The 15,532-nt window shown below is 42.1% G+C and overlaps 1 protein-coding gene across 2 annotated transcripts in view; it reads left to right on the top strand.

The window, feature by feature from the left end:
- Nucleotides 1–10,360: 10,360 nt before the first annotated feature.
- The window catches only part of DRP2 (dystrophin related protein 2), a 47,066-nt gene continuing 41,894 nt past the window's right edge, over nt 10,361–15,532 (top strand). The window contains exon 1 of one of the 2 annotated variants that reach the window (XM_005227794.5): nt 10,361–11,209. The gene's annotated coding sequence lies outside the window, so the exon portion shown is untranslated. The remainder of the gene's footprint in view (nt 11,210–15,532) is intronic. The other variant, XM_010821665.4, reaches the window with a different exon arrangement.

The following is a 15,532-nucleotide window of genomic DNA, read 5'->3' as shown; positions in this document are numbered from 1 at the left end:
GGGTACCCCAACTCACAGGACTAATTCCAGGAAAAGTGCTGCTGGGAGGAAGTTAAAATAATATTAGGTTCCAGACTTTGCACCTAACAATCACTTCCCTAAATTTTCATTGTCCTCTGTCATGTGATGGAAAATGAGAGTGGGAGGGGCTCAGCTGTGTTAGCAGGAATCATTTACCCTAGAACAGAATGTATTGATGTGCAATAATTTCCTCTTTGGTGCTGATCTTCTTCTGAAACTTCTGTAGTGCAAGTGGCTCCCTGGCACCCAAGTATGGTTTCTACTTTACTTCCTCCAATCATGGCATTTTTCCTACCACTCTTCTCAGCACATTGACTCTTCCCCAGAGCAGTTCCAGCAATGGGCCCGTGAAACTGGCTTAAGGTCTGTCAAATTTTACTCCCACCCATGGCTCCCTGACAGGTTTGCTCTGATTCTGTGTGAATAACAATATTAGATAGTATTTATTGAAAATTTCTTACAGACCAGGTAATGTACTAGCCACTTCAGATAGGGATCTCATATGGATATGTCCTCATGTCTACACTTATGGCATGAGTAATTTTATTATTTTCATTTTACCAAGAGAGAAACTAAAGTCACTAAGCAGGCATTAGAGTCAGGATTTGAGCACAGGCAGTTGACCTTCAGAACCTGTGCTGATGACCCCTATGCTATTACCACTCTGAAGTATTCAAATCAGTAAGTACTCAATAAATATTTGAATAAAGCTATGATGAGAGGTCTTTATTTTCCAAAGGGCTTCCTCCAAGGCCTCCCTCAGGCAGAATCACATGTTTTTACAACACCCTGACCCATTGCTCTGAGCAGGGTTTAGACAGATGGTTGAGGGTGATTAGGTTGTGCTTGACTTTTTTGAGCACAATTGAGTCCCACTTCAGAAAAGTAAAGAGCAGTTCAAAAGTGAAATTGTGTTCTCTGGTCTGTGAATATGAATTAGCTGTGCTCAGGCAGCCAGCTTACTCTTAACTACTCTCAGGAGAAAGTCTTGAGACCTGGGGAATAGGTATCCCAAACCCACAACCTCAATAGCTGCAGTTTTCTCATGGCTAGAGGTGGGCGTAAAACAGGAAGGACACACAGAACATCAGTCTGATAACATGATCTCTTTTAAATTATTGGGTCACAATCTTCATATGCCTCAGCCTCTCCCTGATGAAATGGGAGCAGTCTCTTGGGCTTGCTTTCTATTTCCAAAGCAAAATTCAGAATCAAAGTGCTTCTAAGACTGCAAGGCTCTCTGAAGGCTTAGTTGATTGCAAGCATTATCTCCAGAAGTTAGGGTGTACTGATGCAAAGAGGTATAATGGGAACAATTCAGGTAAAATGGTAGATTGGGGAGAGGGCAATGAACTGCTGGAATAGGATTTGTTTGTTGTTGCTGAGAAGGTTGCAATGGGAGATTATCATTAATAACACACTTTAGAATTACAAAGCACTTTACAAGCATTCTTCAGTGCAGTCCTACAAATTGATGTAAGACTGAAAATAATGAGGGCAAGTCTGAAAGAGCCAGCCAGTGGGTAATAAGTATGATTGATAATTGAAATGAGACAATGACAAATATACCTCTCAGGCCCAGTACAGTATATCTCTAAGAGCCTTGTTCCCTTCCTTTGTAACTGTTTCCAGGAAGACTCTGGATTCACACTGTAACTGGGTAGGAGTGGAGAGTTAGGCTTCTCTGGTGATGTTTGGGGTTGCTTAGCATTGTATTTTGAGAGAACTGCATCTGGTTTGCTCTGATACCCCTCTGTGCTTCCATTGCCTTATTATAGCACTTCCCTCATTGTACTTTTTTTTTTGTAGTTGACTGAGTAGGAGACTGACTCCTCTATTAAACAGGAAGTGTGTCTTAGTCATCTTTGTGTCTTAGTTTGGTGTTGGAAATGTTTTACCTGGCAGGCCCTCACTTATGTGCCCTCCAACCCCAGAAACCAAATCAATTCTAGTTGATCTCAGTCCTGGGCAAATCAAGTATATGCCTGGAAACCAGCTACATAGAAGCACTAAAGGTTTTTTTTTTTTTTTTAAGAATTGGATATTGGATATTTCAAAAAAGGATTGACACAATGAAATGTAGCTTCATGCTCTCTAAGATGCTGCTGCTGCTGCTTAGTTGCTTCAGTCATGTCTGACTCTGTGCAACCCTATGGACTGCAGCCTGCCAGACTTCTCTGACCATGGGATTCTCTAGGCAGGAGTATTAGAGTGGGTTGCCATGCTCTCCTCCAGGGGAACTTCCCTACCCAGGGATCAAAGCCAGGTCTCCTGCATTGCAGGCAGATTCTTTACCGCTAAGCCTCTAGGGAAGCCCACTCTCTAGGATAGCTATAATCAAAAAGACAATAACAAGTATTGGTGTGGCGGGAACATAAAATCATATAACCACTTTGATAAAGAGTCTGGTAGTCCCTCAAAAGTGAAATATATAGAGTTACTATATAACCCAGCAGTTCTATTCCTAGATATATACTTAAAAGAATTTAGAACGTATGTACATACAAAAACTTATACACATATGTTCATAGCAGCAATACTCAATAATAGCCTAAAAGTGGAGGCAACCCAAATGTCTATCAACTGATGAATGGCTAAACAAAATGTGTTATATCCATAAAAGGGAATATTATTCAGCCATAAAAGGAGTGAAGTGCTGATACATGCTGCAACAAGAAGGAATCTTGATGTCATTATGCTGAGTGAAAGAAGCCAGACACAAAAGATCACACATTGTATGATTCCATTTATGTAAAATGTCCTGAATAGGAAAATCTACATAGACTGAAAATAGATTAGTGGTTGCCTAGAGCTAGGAGGACGAGGGAAATAGAGAGTGACTGATAAGGTATTTTGTAAGGGGTAGGGTGATGAAAATATTTGATAATTGATGATAGTGGTCATTGCACAACTTTGAATATACTAAAGGCCATTGAAGTGTATACTTTTGAAGTATGAATTGTATGGCAATAGAAAAGAATTGCAGTATAAATTATGGGAAAAATCAGATTTAGTTAAACCATCTTATGCCTGCTTTATAGGTTAATATTATTTTTATCTTGAATTATATATTGGCTTATAGAATTTGTGGGGCTTCCCAGGTGGCGCTAGTGGTAAAGAACCCACCTGCCAATGCAGGAGACATAAGAGACATGGGTTCGATCCCTGGGGTGGGAATATCCCCTGAAGAAGGACAAGGCAACCCACTCCAGTATTCTTGCCTGAAAATCCCATGGACACTGGAGCCTGGTGGACTACAGTTCATAGGGTCTTAAAGAGTTGGACACAACTGAAGCGACTTAGCACAGCATGGCATATAGGGTTTGTAACGTTACGACTGAGCGACTGAACTGAACTGAACTGAACATTACCTCTTTGGTGCTTGAGGTTTCTAACTGTCTTCATCTGGACTCACTGGACTCTAGCTGTCCATCATACATCATACTGAAGCTTCCTCTCTGCCTTCCTCTTTGATATAATTTGCTCTGTATCCCATACCTGTCTGGTGATCAGAATGAAAGTGATAAACTACTGATTATAATGTATCATGACTGAAGATAGCACTTACATTTTGACAGATGCCTTAACCTGAAAGAAGAGATTGGTAGGGAACTGCAGGTCTCATGACAGGGCCAGCAAGGGAAATCATTTTGATTAGTGATAACATTTCAGTCTTCCTCAAGTCATATCAAGTAGATACCCACTGACTTTATTCACCCTTATAAGACTGCATTTAAGATCAAATCTAAGGGGGGGCCCATGCAGTAGCTGTGAGTTGTTTGGTTATTGGCCAGGAAACACTGTGTGAGGTATCCTTTTATCACTGACAGAGTCTCACTTTGAGTGAATGCTTAGTCGCTCAGTCATGTCTGACTCTTTGCGACCCCGTGGACTATAGCCCTCCTGGCCCCTCTGTCAATGGGATTCTCCAGGCAAGAATACTGGAGTGATTTGTCGTTTCCTCCTCCAGGGGATCTTCCAGACCCAGGGATTGAACCCAGGTCTCCCATATTGCAGGCAGGCAGATTCTTTACCATCTGAGCTACCATTGTGTTGTATATCCTAGCCTAGAATTGCATATGTGAAGGTTGTTACTGTGTGTGTGTATATCTAGCCTTCTCAGCTGGAAAGAGGATGAGAATGTTGATAATGTGAAGGATGATAAATTATCTGATGTGCCTTGTTGGTATGTCTACTTAAAGCATATAGTATCTGATCTATTATGGAGACAGAGAGCTAATTACATTTCTGGCTCTGCTTATTTAGCTGCTATAATCTATTCTGAGTCTTTATGTCTTTTGCAGATAGGAGAACCACCAGAACCTTGAAGCAATGGAAATAATCTCTTATTTTGAGCAGCATTTTATAATTTCAGTATATTCAATATATACTGATATCCATTATTCTGTTTGATTCTCAACCTAATCAAGTGAACAGAGCAGATATTATCCTCTTTCTGGTGAAGGGGAAAAAATCCAAGGTTCAAAAAGGTTAACAGCAATTTGGTAGCAAAATTGTACTATAACCTTTGTCTTCTGACCCCTAATTCTGTGTTCTTTCCACTATACCACCTTTACTGTAGCTTGAATGGTTTTGGTCTAAATGGAATACATTTAAGAACATAAATAGAACATAATAGTTGGTTATATAACATCCCAGCTGCTGGGTCTGGTGTAGCAGAAGCTTGAAAAGCAGAAGAAGAGGGTGGGAGTTAGCCAAGTGTGTAAGATGAGTTCTACATTTTGAGATGTTCAGCAGAAAGAGCAGAGGGTGCTCAGACTATTGACTGGGACAACACTGATTCTTCAACCCTTCTCTGTTGTGGTTTCACCTTATTCATTACCAACTTCAGTGACAAAACCCAGCCTTTTCAGCAGTGTGTCCCTACATTTCAAATGTGTTCCTCCAACATAGCACCCAATTTTCTGCTCCCTTGTCTATGTCATACACAATTGGTGAAACTCCCTCCCTCCTACTGTCTGACTCATTCTCACAATCCCAACTTCTTCTGAGGCATTTCACCTCTGTCTCTCTACTTAACCCTTTCAGTTTTGCTGCATGAAATTCCCATTCATTGGAAGCAATTTCTTCTAGGTAAATAAAATAATGTGGCAAAAAACACTCTGCAAATTCTTTATTTTAAAATTTTTATTGAAGTATAGTTGATTTATAATGTTTCAGGTATACAGAAAAGTATACCTTTTGCAAAAGTATATCTTTTGCAGATTCTTTTCCATTGTAGGTTATTACAGGATATTGAATGTAGTTCCCTGTGCTATACAGTAGGTCCTTATTGGTTATCTACTGTCTATATAGTAGTGTGTATGTTAACATCCCAAATTCCCAATTTATCTCTCTTCCCTTTCCCCTTTGGTAAAAAGTTATTATTATTATTATCATCATCTGCATCTTCTTTAAGATTTATTTATCTACTCATTTATTTTTGTCTGCACTGGGTGTTTGTTGCTGTATGTGAGCTTTCTCTAGTTGCAGCTCGGCTCTAGAGCACTGGCTCAGTAGTTGTGATGCATGGACTTAGTTGGCCTGTGGCATGTGGGATCTTCCCAGATCAGGGATCAAACCTGTGTCTCCTGCATTTGCAGGCAGAGTCTTTACCACTGGGCCACCAGGGAAGCCCTCCTCTACATTTTCTTAGTGAGACTTTTTACTTCACAGCCTTACTGGAAACCTAGTAATTCTTTACCCTGATGATGTTTCTTCCCTTCAAACTTTCTCTACCTTGTTGATAAGACAACTTGTTGACCTAGTTGTGTGTGCAGTGGTTTCCTGTAGAGTGAATTGGAGGGCTTTCTCTAATGGAGAAACATTCTTCCCATTTCCTAGCCCACAGGAGTCAGCAATCTTCCTTCTCCTCACATGTTTTTGGATAGCAGGCGAAAGTGTCAGAAGCAAGGAAAAGACTGAAGATGAAAACCAGAGAAAAACAAAAATTCATGAAGTTCCTAGAGAAGATAGAGAATTGTGTGAGGTCATGAGCAGAGGTATTGACCTTGGTGAGAAAAAAGTGAAGGGAGGTCCTTTGTCAGGGGATGGTGGAAGGGGAAGAAGATGGGATGAAATTCTGAAGTAGAGAGGACTTTTACAGGGATATCTTTCACCACTCAGCCAAACAAAAATGTGGTTATTTGCTGAGGTAAGTGAGCTTGGATTGGGTGTTGGAGAAGAGTAGAAACAATTTCAAGTAGTACTTTTGGTAAACATGGTTGGGGGCCAATAATAAGGTTGTGGAATGACAATGGGAGTGACCTACACCACCTCTCCCCCACCTACAATATTCACAGTTTATTTCTCTTTTAGGAACTCAGCAAGTAGTAAAGCTAGGAAGAAATGATAAAAGGAAAGGATAATATGAGGAAGATCCATTAGGGATGGGGGCACTGTTCCATCCTCACTACCAACTGCTCTGTTTTCAGGTCCTCATCAGATGAGTACTACAACTGCCTCCCACCAAGTATTCAAGCTTCCAGCCTTCCTCCCCTCCAATTCATCCTTCATTGCAGTCAACTGTATTTCTGTTTAATTAGTTGTTTCACCCATTAGACTGTGAGCAACCTGAAGGTAGTTTCCAAATTTTCTCTGTGGTCCTGAGTTCTAGCACAGATCTAGTGTGCAGCAAGCACTCAATAATTGTTCTTCACAAGTGTTGGCAAAGATATGGAGAAAAGGGAATCTTAAGACATTGTTGGTGGGATTCTAAATTGATACAGCTACTATGGAGAACAGCATGGAGGGTCCTCAAAAGCCTAAAACTAGAACTACAATATGATCCAGCAATCCACTCCTATGTATATAACCAAAAGGGAAAAAAAAACACTAATTGGAACATACACCCTTATGTTCATAGCAACAGTATTTACAATAATCAAGATATGGAAGCAACCTAAGTGCTTATGAACAGATGAATGGATAAAGAAGGTGTATATACAATGGAATATTACTCAGTCATAAAAAGAGTGAGATTTTGCCATTTGCAGAAACATGGATTGACCTGGAGGGTATTGTACTAAGTAAAATACATCAGATGGAGAAAGGCAAATACTGTATGATGTCACTTATATGTCGAATCTAAAATATACAACAAAGTAGTGAATATAGCAAATCAGATAGAGATTCACAACTGCAAAGAAGAAACTAGTATTTATCAGTGAGGAAGTGAGAGGAGTGAGATAGGGGCAGAGGATTAGGAGACACAACCCCCTACATATATAATAAATAAACAACAAGGATATATTTTACAGCACAGGGAAATATAGCCATTATTTTGTAATAACTCTAAATGGAGTATAATCTATGAAAGAAATTGAGTCGCTATGTTGTACACATGAAACTAATATTGTAAATCAGCTATACTTCCATGTAAACGCTTGTTTTTTCCATGGAAGCCATTGGAATGATATTAATACTTCTAAAACATAAATCTGACCCTGCCACTTCACTACTTGAAGAAACAACAAAAACACAAGTGACACCAGTGCCTTCATGTGTGCTTGCAAAGCTTCATCTCCTGCCACTCCCTGCTCTTTCCCACCATAGCCCCATCCTAGCTTAGTGCTCTAGTACTTACAATCTCTTAGCAAGCAGTGCTATGTCAGCTTTGTAGCTTTGCACATGTTTTATCTCTGCCTGAAATGCCCCACCTATCCTTGTCCACTGAGCAAAGCCCTGCTCAGTGATACCAGGATGGGTCTCAAACATCCTCCTACAGGTTACCAGGGTGGAGCTACAATCAAAGCTTGTGGCCTGATGTCCTTTGATCTTTCTTTGTCCTCCTCAGAAAAATAGTTGAAGCTAGCCTGTGTGCTTGCTTTGGTTTGTCCAAATGTAATGAGTGTCCCTGGGATTTAAATGGGCTTCCCTGGTGGCTCAGGGGTAAAGCATCCACCTGCAATGCAGGAGGCTCAAGTTCGATCCCTAGGTCAGGAAGATCCCCTGGAGATGGGTATGGCAACCCCCTCCAATATTCTTGCCTTGGAAATCCCATGAACAGAGGAAATTGGCGGGCTACAGCCCATGGGGTCACAAAGAGTTGGACATGACTGAGCAACTGAGCATGCATGGGATTTAAATGTCAGAGTGAAATTTTCTCTCGAATTGCAATGTTCAAGCAAAGATGTTACCTCTCCTGAAACACAACTATAGAGACTATCTCAACACCCTCCAGGAAACAAAAATCAAACAGTCCTCCTCCAAATACCCACAAAAGACCAACCACAGTAAAGAGTGCACCTTGGGTAGCCTATGAGATGGCACCCATTGAAAAACCACAGGAGCTAAACAGGAAATATAAATGACTAGAGTACAGTGGGCCGTGTGGGAACTATAGCAAACTGGAGCTATCCACCTCATCTCAAGGTCACTTGTATTTTCCCTTTCATACTCCATTCATAGTTTTAACCAAAATTTGTGTGGAGTCTGCTCACTTGGGACTTCACAGAGAGAGAAGTCTTATGTCTGAGGTCCCTTGTGTTTCTGACCTCTAAAGGGAAGGTAGACATTTTGAGTAGAGAAAATAACTTGAGAAAGGCACAAAAAATTAGAAAAACTATCTGGGGATTTTGTCCTAGTCACAGTTTTCTCAATGACCTACCTAGGTTTGACATCTGATCAGGCCACCACTAGAACATAGATTCAGGCAGTATAGCATCATGGTTAAAAATGCGGGCATTGTCTAGAGAGATCTAGTGTAAGTCTTAGCTCCATAATGCATGGCTGTGTGACCTTGGGCAAGTCATGTAACCTCACCATGTTATAGAGCTTTATCTATAAAGTGGGGCAAATAATAGAACCTATTTTTAATCTACTATGTGGATGAAATGAGCTAATAACGTATGCAAAGCACTTTGAACAGTGCCTAGCCTGAAGTAAATTCTCGATAATGTTAACCATTATTATAATCCAATAATTAAATCTTAATTGTTGGTCGCTGATAATACCTTAATGTTTTTTGTCTCATGGTAATATCCTCATTTTTCACAGGAGGTCTGAGTGCCTGAAGTAAAGGAACAATGATTCCATGATGATTGGGTCAGTGGGAAGGAGATCTGGGGAAAGATTTTGTTGTATCCCGTGAAAGAAACTCTATGGGTTTATTTTCCTGGAGGCTGGTACTGTCTTTTTGTATCTGCTGCCTGAATGTTTTCTCTAGAGATAGAAAAATGAAGAAGGATTCTGAGTGCTTATGGTGATTTGGGCAGTTCCAAGTGCAGTCAAGGTGGGGAACAAGTATCCCATCGGTTCATTCTCCTTCCTCCTTCTATATCTAAGCTCGGCTTTGGATTGACCCACCAGCCTACTGGTGCCAGGGGTGAGATTGAAGTTAGGTTGCATGTGTTTGGTGTGTGTTCTGCACTGTGCCAACCCAGTTTCTGAGAGTGTTTCTCTAATCTTTCTTCAAGCCAACTCCCCCTATCCACAAGTCATTCCAAGTGAGGTGTAAAGCACTCCTAGGGCCCTGGGTCAGGATGGTGCTGAGAAAACCTGCATGCTGGCAGGGCTAAGACTGGGGCCAGGCAGGGCAAGGCTGGGGAGCTCAGAAATGGTCTGTTGGGGGTGTGTAGGTTGAGAAGCTGGGATGTGCTTCCAAAAACCCTTCAGAAATCAAAGGCCTTTTCTGCACTGGCATGGGGGCCTGGCTGCTGCTGTTTCGGCCAGGCAGGAGGGGTCACTCACTCAGCTCTGAAAGCCTTGTTTGCTGGAGGGAGCAGTTGGTTCCAATTTTGTTTGTTTGTTTTAAAGAGATCAGGCCTATGGCTAATCTTTCACTGAAACCAGCAGCTTAAGTTTTTAACATTTTATCTCAAAAGAAAACACACACACATGTGCTAGTTATTTCCTATCTGAGAATTTTCTCTAACAATCATAATAATGGTATTAATTCTCAGTCTTTGTAGAAACTTTGTCAACACTAGTGCCAAGTCCTTTGAGCCAGGAAGTGTATTCTCTTCTAAATTGCAGTGCCATCAGAGCTTATAAAGTTCTTAGAGGCAAATGAGTGAAATTAAGCAACCCACCCCCAAACCAGTCTGTTTCTCCCTGTCATACACACCCTGTTCTCAGAAATGAAGAGAGGAAAAAAGAATGCTTCTCTTATTCTTTGCCCTGGTCTGGAGCTACGGGGGCTTTAAGTATGAGTGTGTTTGTGTAAGAGGATGGGGTTGGGGGCCTTCTGACTGCCATTGATCCATCCATCTACCCCATTTACTCATTCGGTAAATCTTTATTGAGTTAATGTACTGTGCTCTGGGCACCCTATAAAGGGACATAATTGTCTCCACCTCTTCAGTTGTTTCTCCCATGTCTGGCAGTGTGTTTGGCATTCATACCTTCTTCTCTTAAACAGAGGTGACAGCTAAAAGAGTAAAGCCTAGTATGGACAGAAGGAAGGAGAGTGACCGGGGTAGTGGCTGAGTGGAGGCACGAAGGAAGGAGCTGTGTTTTCTCAAATCATTCAGGGTGCATTTTGCTCTCCTCATGGGCAAGGATTTCTCCACCTTTAGATCTAAGAGGAGGTGAGGATGGAACATAACGGGTGACTGGCAAACTGCCCTGGGCCCAAGGCTCTACCTTGGGTACCAGTGACAATTCTAGAGCAGAGTGTTTCAACCTCCAACACAGAAACTGAATCCTGGACTGGCTACCAAGGGATCATGCCAGCTGCTGGCTCTGAAGTTGGCTTTGGCTCTGAGCTCGATCTGTGGAAGTTGGGGCCCAGGCTCCTGGCTCAGCAGCTTGTATTGATCTCCCAGCCTCTTTTGTCTCCTCCTCCCCAGTGGAAGCCTCTCCCCCTCTGCCTCTCAGCCTCTTCCGCTTTCCTCTTCAGCTTCTAATGAACTGAAATCTCCCAGAGCTGCCAAGGCTCTGGTAGTTTCACAAAATTGTCCTTGCTATTCCTGCATCTGCCCGGTCAAGGGTATCTTTGCCTGAGGTCGGATAGATGCTATTAGTGCCAATGATATGATTGCATAGCAACACAGAGCAGCTCTGAAAGAGGGGAGGAGGGGCAGGAGAAGGAGGACAGGGAGGTGGGAGAGACGGAGGGAGAGTGTGCATACAGCAGCTGTCGGCATTCCTGTCTCAGGGACTTCTTTGCTGATTCACAGAAGCAGCCCAGCTCCAGCCACCCAGCTCCCAGTTGCCGCCTGATCCTCAGACCTGCCGGAATCAGAAGGTAGGCCACAGAGAAATGATTTCTGAGCCTCGCCCTTTTTCAGCCCATAGGGGGAATGAATGAGGGAGGGGAAGCTCCAGAGGTACTCTGTATGTGTGTGTGTGTGTGTGTGTGTGTGTGTACCTGCCTGCTAGCCATCTGCTTGTGCCTTTGGGGGAAGACTTACATTAAAAAATGCCCACAATGAAGTAGCTACCGCTTACATTCATAGAAGGAAAAAAAAAATGCCCAGGAATAGAAACTCCAGCCAATTTGAGCAAGTAGGGTCTAAAAATGAATAAGAGGAAGGTCCACAGTTTGCTGCTTTGAGAGGAGAGGGGTATTTATTTACTGACTTGTTTATTTATTTATTTCTGTCTGTTCTCAATGACAGGCTTTTTGTCCATGGATGGATCTCCTGGTGGGAGGGAAGGGAAGGGGTGTAGAAAGTATTGGCTGAAAAGGGAGGACAGAGGAAACGTGAGACCTCAGAGCAGGTGCCCTGAACAAATCATTGTCTGGCCAGCAGACAGGACACAGGAGCGCTTCCTTGGAGCAAACTGGGCTCTGACCTAGGAGGCTGGGGTTGAAGGCACATCCTAATCTCAGCATTTACTTCCTGGCTCAGTCCAGCTTTCTCTCTTGCAGTTTTCCCCCTGGCTGTTCCCCTTGATTTCCTTTCTACCCCCTTGTAACCAAGAGGCACCTCTCCATTCTTGAGAGTGGAGCTTGGAGAGCTTTGAAACCAGGCTCACCTCTACCTGGAATCGAACACCCTGTTCCTTGTGCTCTCCTCAGCTTTCCCCAGCTTCAGGCCCTGTGCCCCAGCCTGGTAAGTGGGCCTGAGACTGTGTGGGTTAAGGCTTATCTTGCTTTTTTTTGGTAGGAAGAGCCAGGCCTCAGAAGGATTGGGTCCCAGCCGGTAGCTGGGGCTGGGTCAGGCTGGGCTGGAGCGAGGTAGAGAGGGAGGAAGGGTAGCTCCCACAGCCTGGAAAAGAACATACTTTTCTCTTATGTTTTCTTTTTGATTGTTCAAAAGAGAAAAAAAAAAACCTTTTAAAAAAAACCTCTCTGTCTCATCCACCTTAGCGCCTGACTTTTCCAAATGGAATCCTTGTTTCTAGATTAAAGGCCCTCAAGTAAATCACCTTTTAAAAGGTCCAGTGGGGGCCACAAACCTCAGGAGATTTCCTCTCTGGGCTTAGGATGGGGAGATGGTTCCAGAAAACCCTGGTACCATCCAAGGAACCCCTCCCCCCAAAAGGCAGTGCTGCCAGTGGAAGTGATAAGTGTCCTGTCCCTGAAAGAAGAAAAGAGCCCCTCTTTTTCTGGGTGGGCTGGCTTTGACTCTGCAGTTCTGCCTCCTGTAAACCAGTGCCGTACAATGAGGGCACTTGGACAGGGCTCCTCTTCCCACAAGACTTGTCCCCCAGGCATTCAACCTGAACTGTGGGTCCAAGCACACTTCAGCTCCACCGTCACCCAAAGGAGGGAGCATGGCTCGAAGCAGTGAAGTTAGCAAAGGTTCAAGAGCCAGGTACAGAGGGGACATTCAGGAAGCACTTCTAACCACAGACGTACAAAAGTTTCTAATGTGAAATCTGCCACAGTGTCAGAGAGGATCTGTTCTTGCTCAGTCGTGTCTGACTCTCTGTGACCCCATGGACTGCAGCACACCAGGCTTCCCTGTCCTTCACTATCTTCCAGAGTTTGCTCAAACTCATGTCCATTGAGTGGGTGATGCCATTCAACCATCTCATCATCTGTCATCCCCTTCTCCTTCTGCAAAGGAAGAATGGAATGGCAAACCACTTCAGCATTCTTGCCTTGAGAGCCCCATGAACAGTCAGAGAGGATAGGCTCTCACTAATGAAGCCTGAGAAGACAGCCTTCTACACGGGTCAGGGACATTCATAGGAAACCCATTCTGGAAGTTAAACTAGGAAACTACATTCCTGTCTTAGGAAAGATTCTTCTACACACATCAGTGACTGAAAGAGCAAGTGAGAGAAATCCTTCTAGGATGACATTTACCAAACTACCGATGTTCCACAGAACACTGTTTGCAGAGAATGTTAACAGATTCTGTTTTAAAATAAGGAGTGGTGGTGGCGGGTGGGGTGTATTCTATGGTCCAATCTTTTTCTTTTTTTGAAAATGCTTCGTAACTGAATTCTCCTTTTGGAGAGTCATCATGTATGTAAGTGTATTAAAGACTCTGAGAAGTACTGCTGTAAAGAAATCTGTTTAATTCTGTTCAACCCAGTGAAATCCACATGGATTTGATCAGGGACCTCTTTTCTCCATGGAAAAATTTTGTATCTTGCACATACAGTGTTAGGAATTGCTGCTCAAAAAAAAATCCTGGAATTAATTGACATATGGAAAAAAACTTATAAAATAATCTAATCCAGCACCACAGTTTGAAGGGTAAAAATTTGAGAAGTTTAATGAAATTGTTCTTTTTGAGTATCTGAGAGACTGGAACCCATATATCCCGATTCTCAGTCCTTTATGCCCAATTGCTGTCCTTTAGCAGGTTCCCTGGGCTTCCCTGGTGGTTCAGTGGTAAAGCATCCATCTGCAATGCAGGAGACTCAGGTTCAATCCCTGGGTCAGAAAGATCCCCTAGAGAAGGGCATGGCCACCCACTCCAGTATTCTTGCCCGGGAAATCCCATGGACAGAGGAGCCTGGCGGGTTACAGTCCATGGGGTTGCAAAGAGATGGACACGACCGAGCGACTGAGCACACATGCAGCAGTTTCCGTTCTGTGAAAATAGTCCCAGGGAAAATAAGCAGGTTGAAGGAACTATCCTGTCATTTTTAGTGAGACATTTGTACCTTACAGATTTCTTTCATTATTTTGTTGTATCTGAAAATTCTGAATTTCCCTTTCAGCATGTGATTTGTTGCATTTTTTAAAACAATGTGCTAGAAAATTTGGGGGCATTCAAAGAGATGTAAAGAATAACAAAAATCAGGATATTCACCACCTAGCTTAACGAAAAAACATCACCAATAGACTTGAAATCCCCTGTCTATCCTCTGTGATCAAAGTTCCTGTCATGCATTTATTTATATTTGTACTGCATATGTATGTGTCTTTAAGCACCATATGCCACTGCTTTATGTTTTAAAAATGTATATCAATGGTACGTATCCTTCTTCAATTTGTTTTTTTTTTTCTATTCAATGTTATATTTGTGAAATTCATCCACATTGTGACATGTGGCTCTGGTTCATTCACTTTTCACTATTATATAGCATTCCATTTAAGAAATATGCCACGATTTATTTATCCATTCTGCAGTTGATGGACATTTAGGCTGTTTCCAGTTTTGGGCTCACAATTAGGGCTACTATGATCATTTCTGAGGAGATATTCTTATGTGACTATTGCTATTGGGTATATATTTAGAAGGGAGTTGTCCTGTCACAGGATATAAGAATCTTCACTTTTGGGAGATACTGTCAGTTTGTTCTCCAAAATGGTTAATAATTTATATTCCCACCAGCAGTGTATAAAGGTTTCAGATACGTTGCATTAATTGTTTCTTTTTTCCTTTCCAATTCCTATATCTTTTATTTCATTTGGTTTTCTTTCTTCTTTTTTTAATTGGAGTATAGTTGATTGACAATATTGTTTTAGTTTCAGGTGTATAGCATAGTGATTTAGTTATATACACACATATACATATGTATTCATATTCTTTTCCATTATGGCTTATTATAGGATACTGAGTATAGTTCCTTGTGCTATACGTAGGTCCTTGTTGGCCATCTATTTTATATATAGGTGTGTATATGTTAATCCCAAGTTCCTAATTTATCCCTCCCCCCTTTCCCTGTTGGTAACCATAAGTTTGTTTATTAATTGGTTTTTATAATAAAATTCTCCTCATAAGGATGCATCTCTGACTTTTTTCCCAATGGAAAAGAAATTTTCTTTCTCGAAATTGCTTGACAGCTACCTTCTCAGAAACACATCTCATTGTTTCCATTTGTAAATGAGGGGGTTGGCCTAGATAATCTCTAAGGTCTCTACCAGCTCGACAATCTGTGGCCCATGATTTATTCATTGAGAGCATCTGAAGCAGAAACTTGGTTTTTGGCTACATTGCAGGAATTATTTTAGGAACACATAATAAGGTTTGGTACGAATGAAATGTGTCTCATATCTTAGTGCCATGCTGTCAGGTAGAAAGGCAGTGCTGTGAGAGGGAGAGCCGTCATGCAGTGTCACCTTGGATTGGAAAGAAGAATCTGTACTCACAAAAAAGGGTCTTCTTTTCACTGCCTTGTTCTTTCCTGAGCCTCCCTATTTATTTTCATCCAAGAACAA

Source organism: Bos taurus, chromosome X (assembly GCF_002263795.3).
Source record: "Bos taurus isolate L1 Dominette 01449 registration number 42190680 breed Hereford chromosome X, ARS-UCD2.0, whole genome shotgun sequence".
Lineage (NCBI taxonomy): Eukaryota > Metazoa > Chordata > Mammalia > Artiodactyla > Bovidae > Bos > Bos taurus.
Note: the sequence above shows the minus strand (reverse complement) of the source record. Positions and strands in the feature narration are given on the sequence as shown.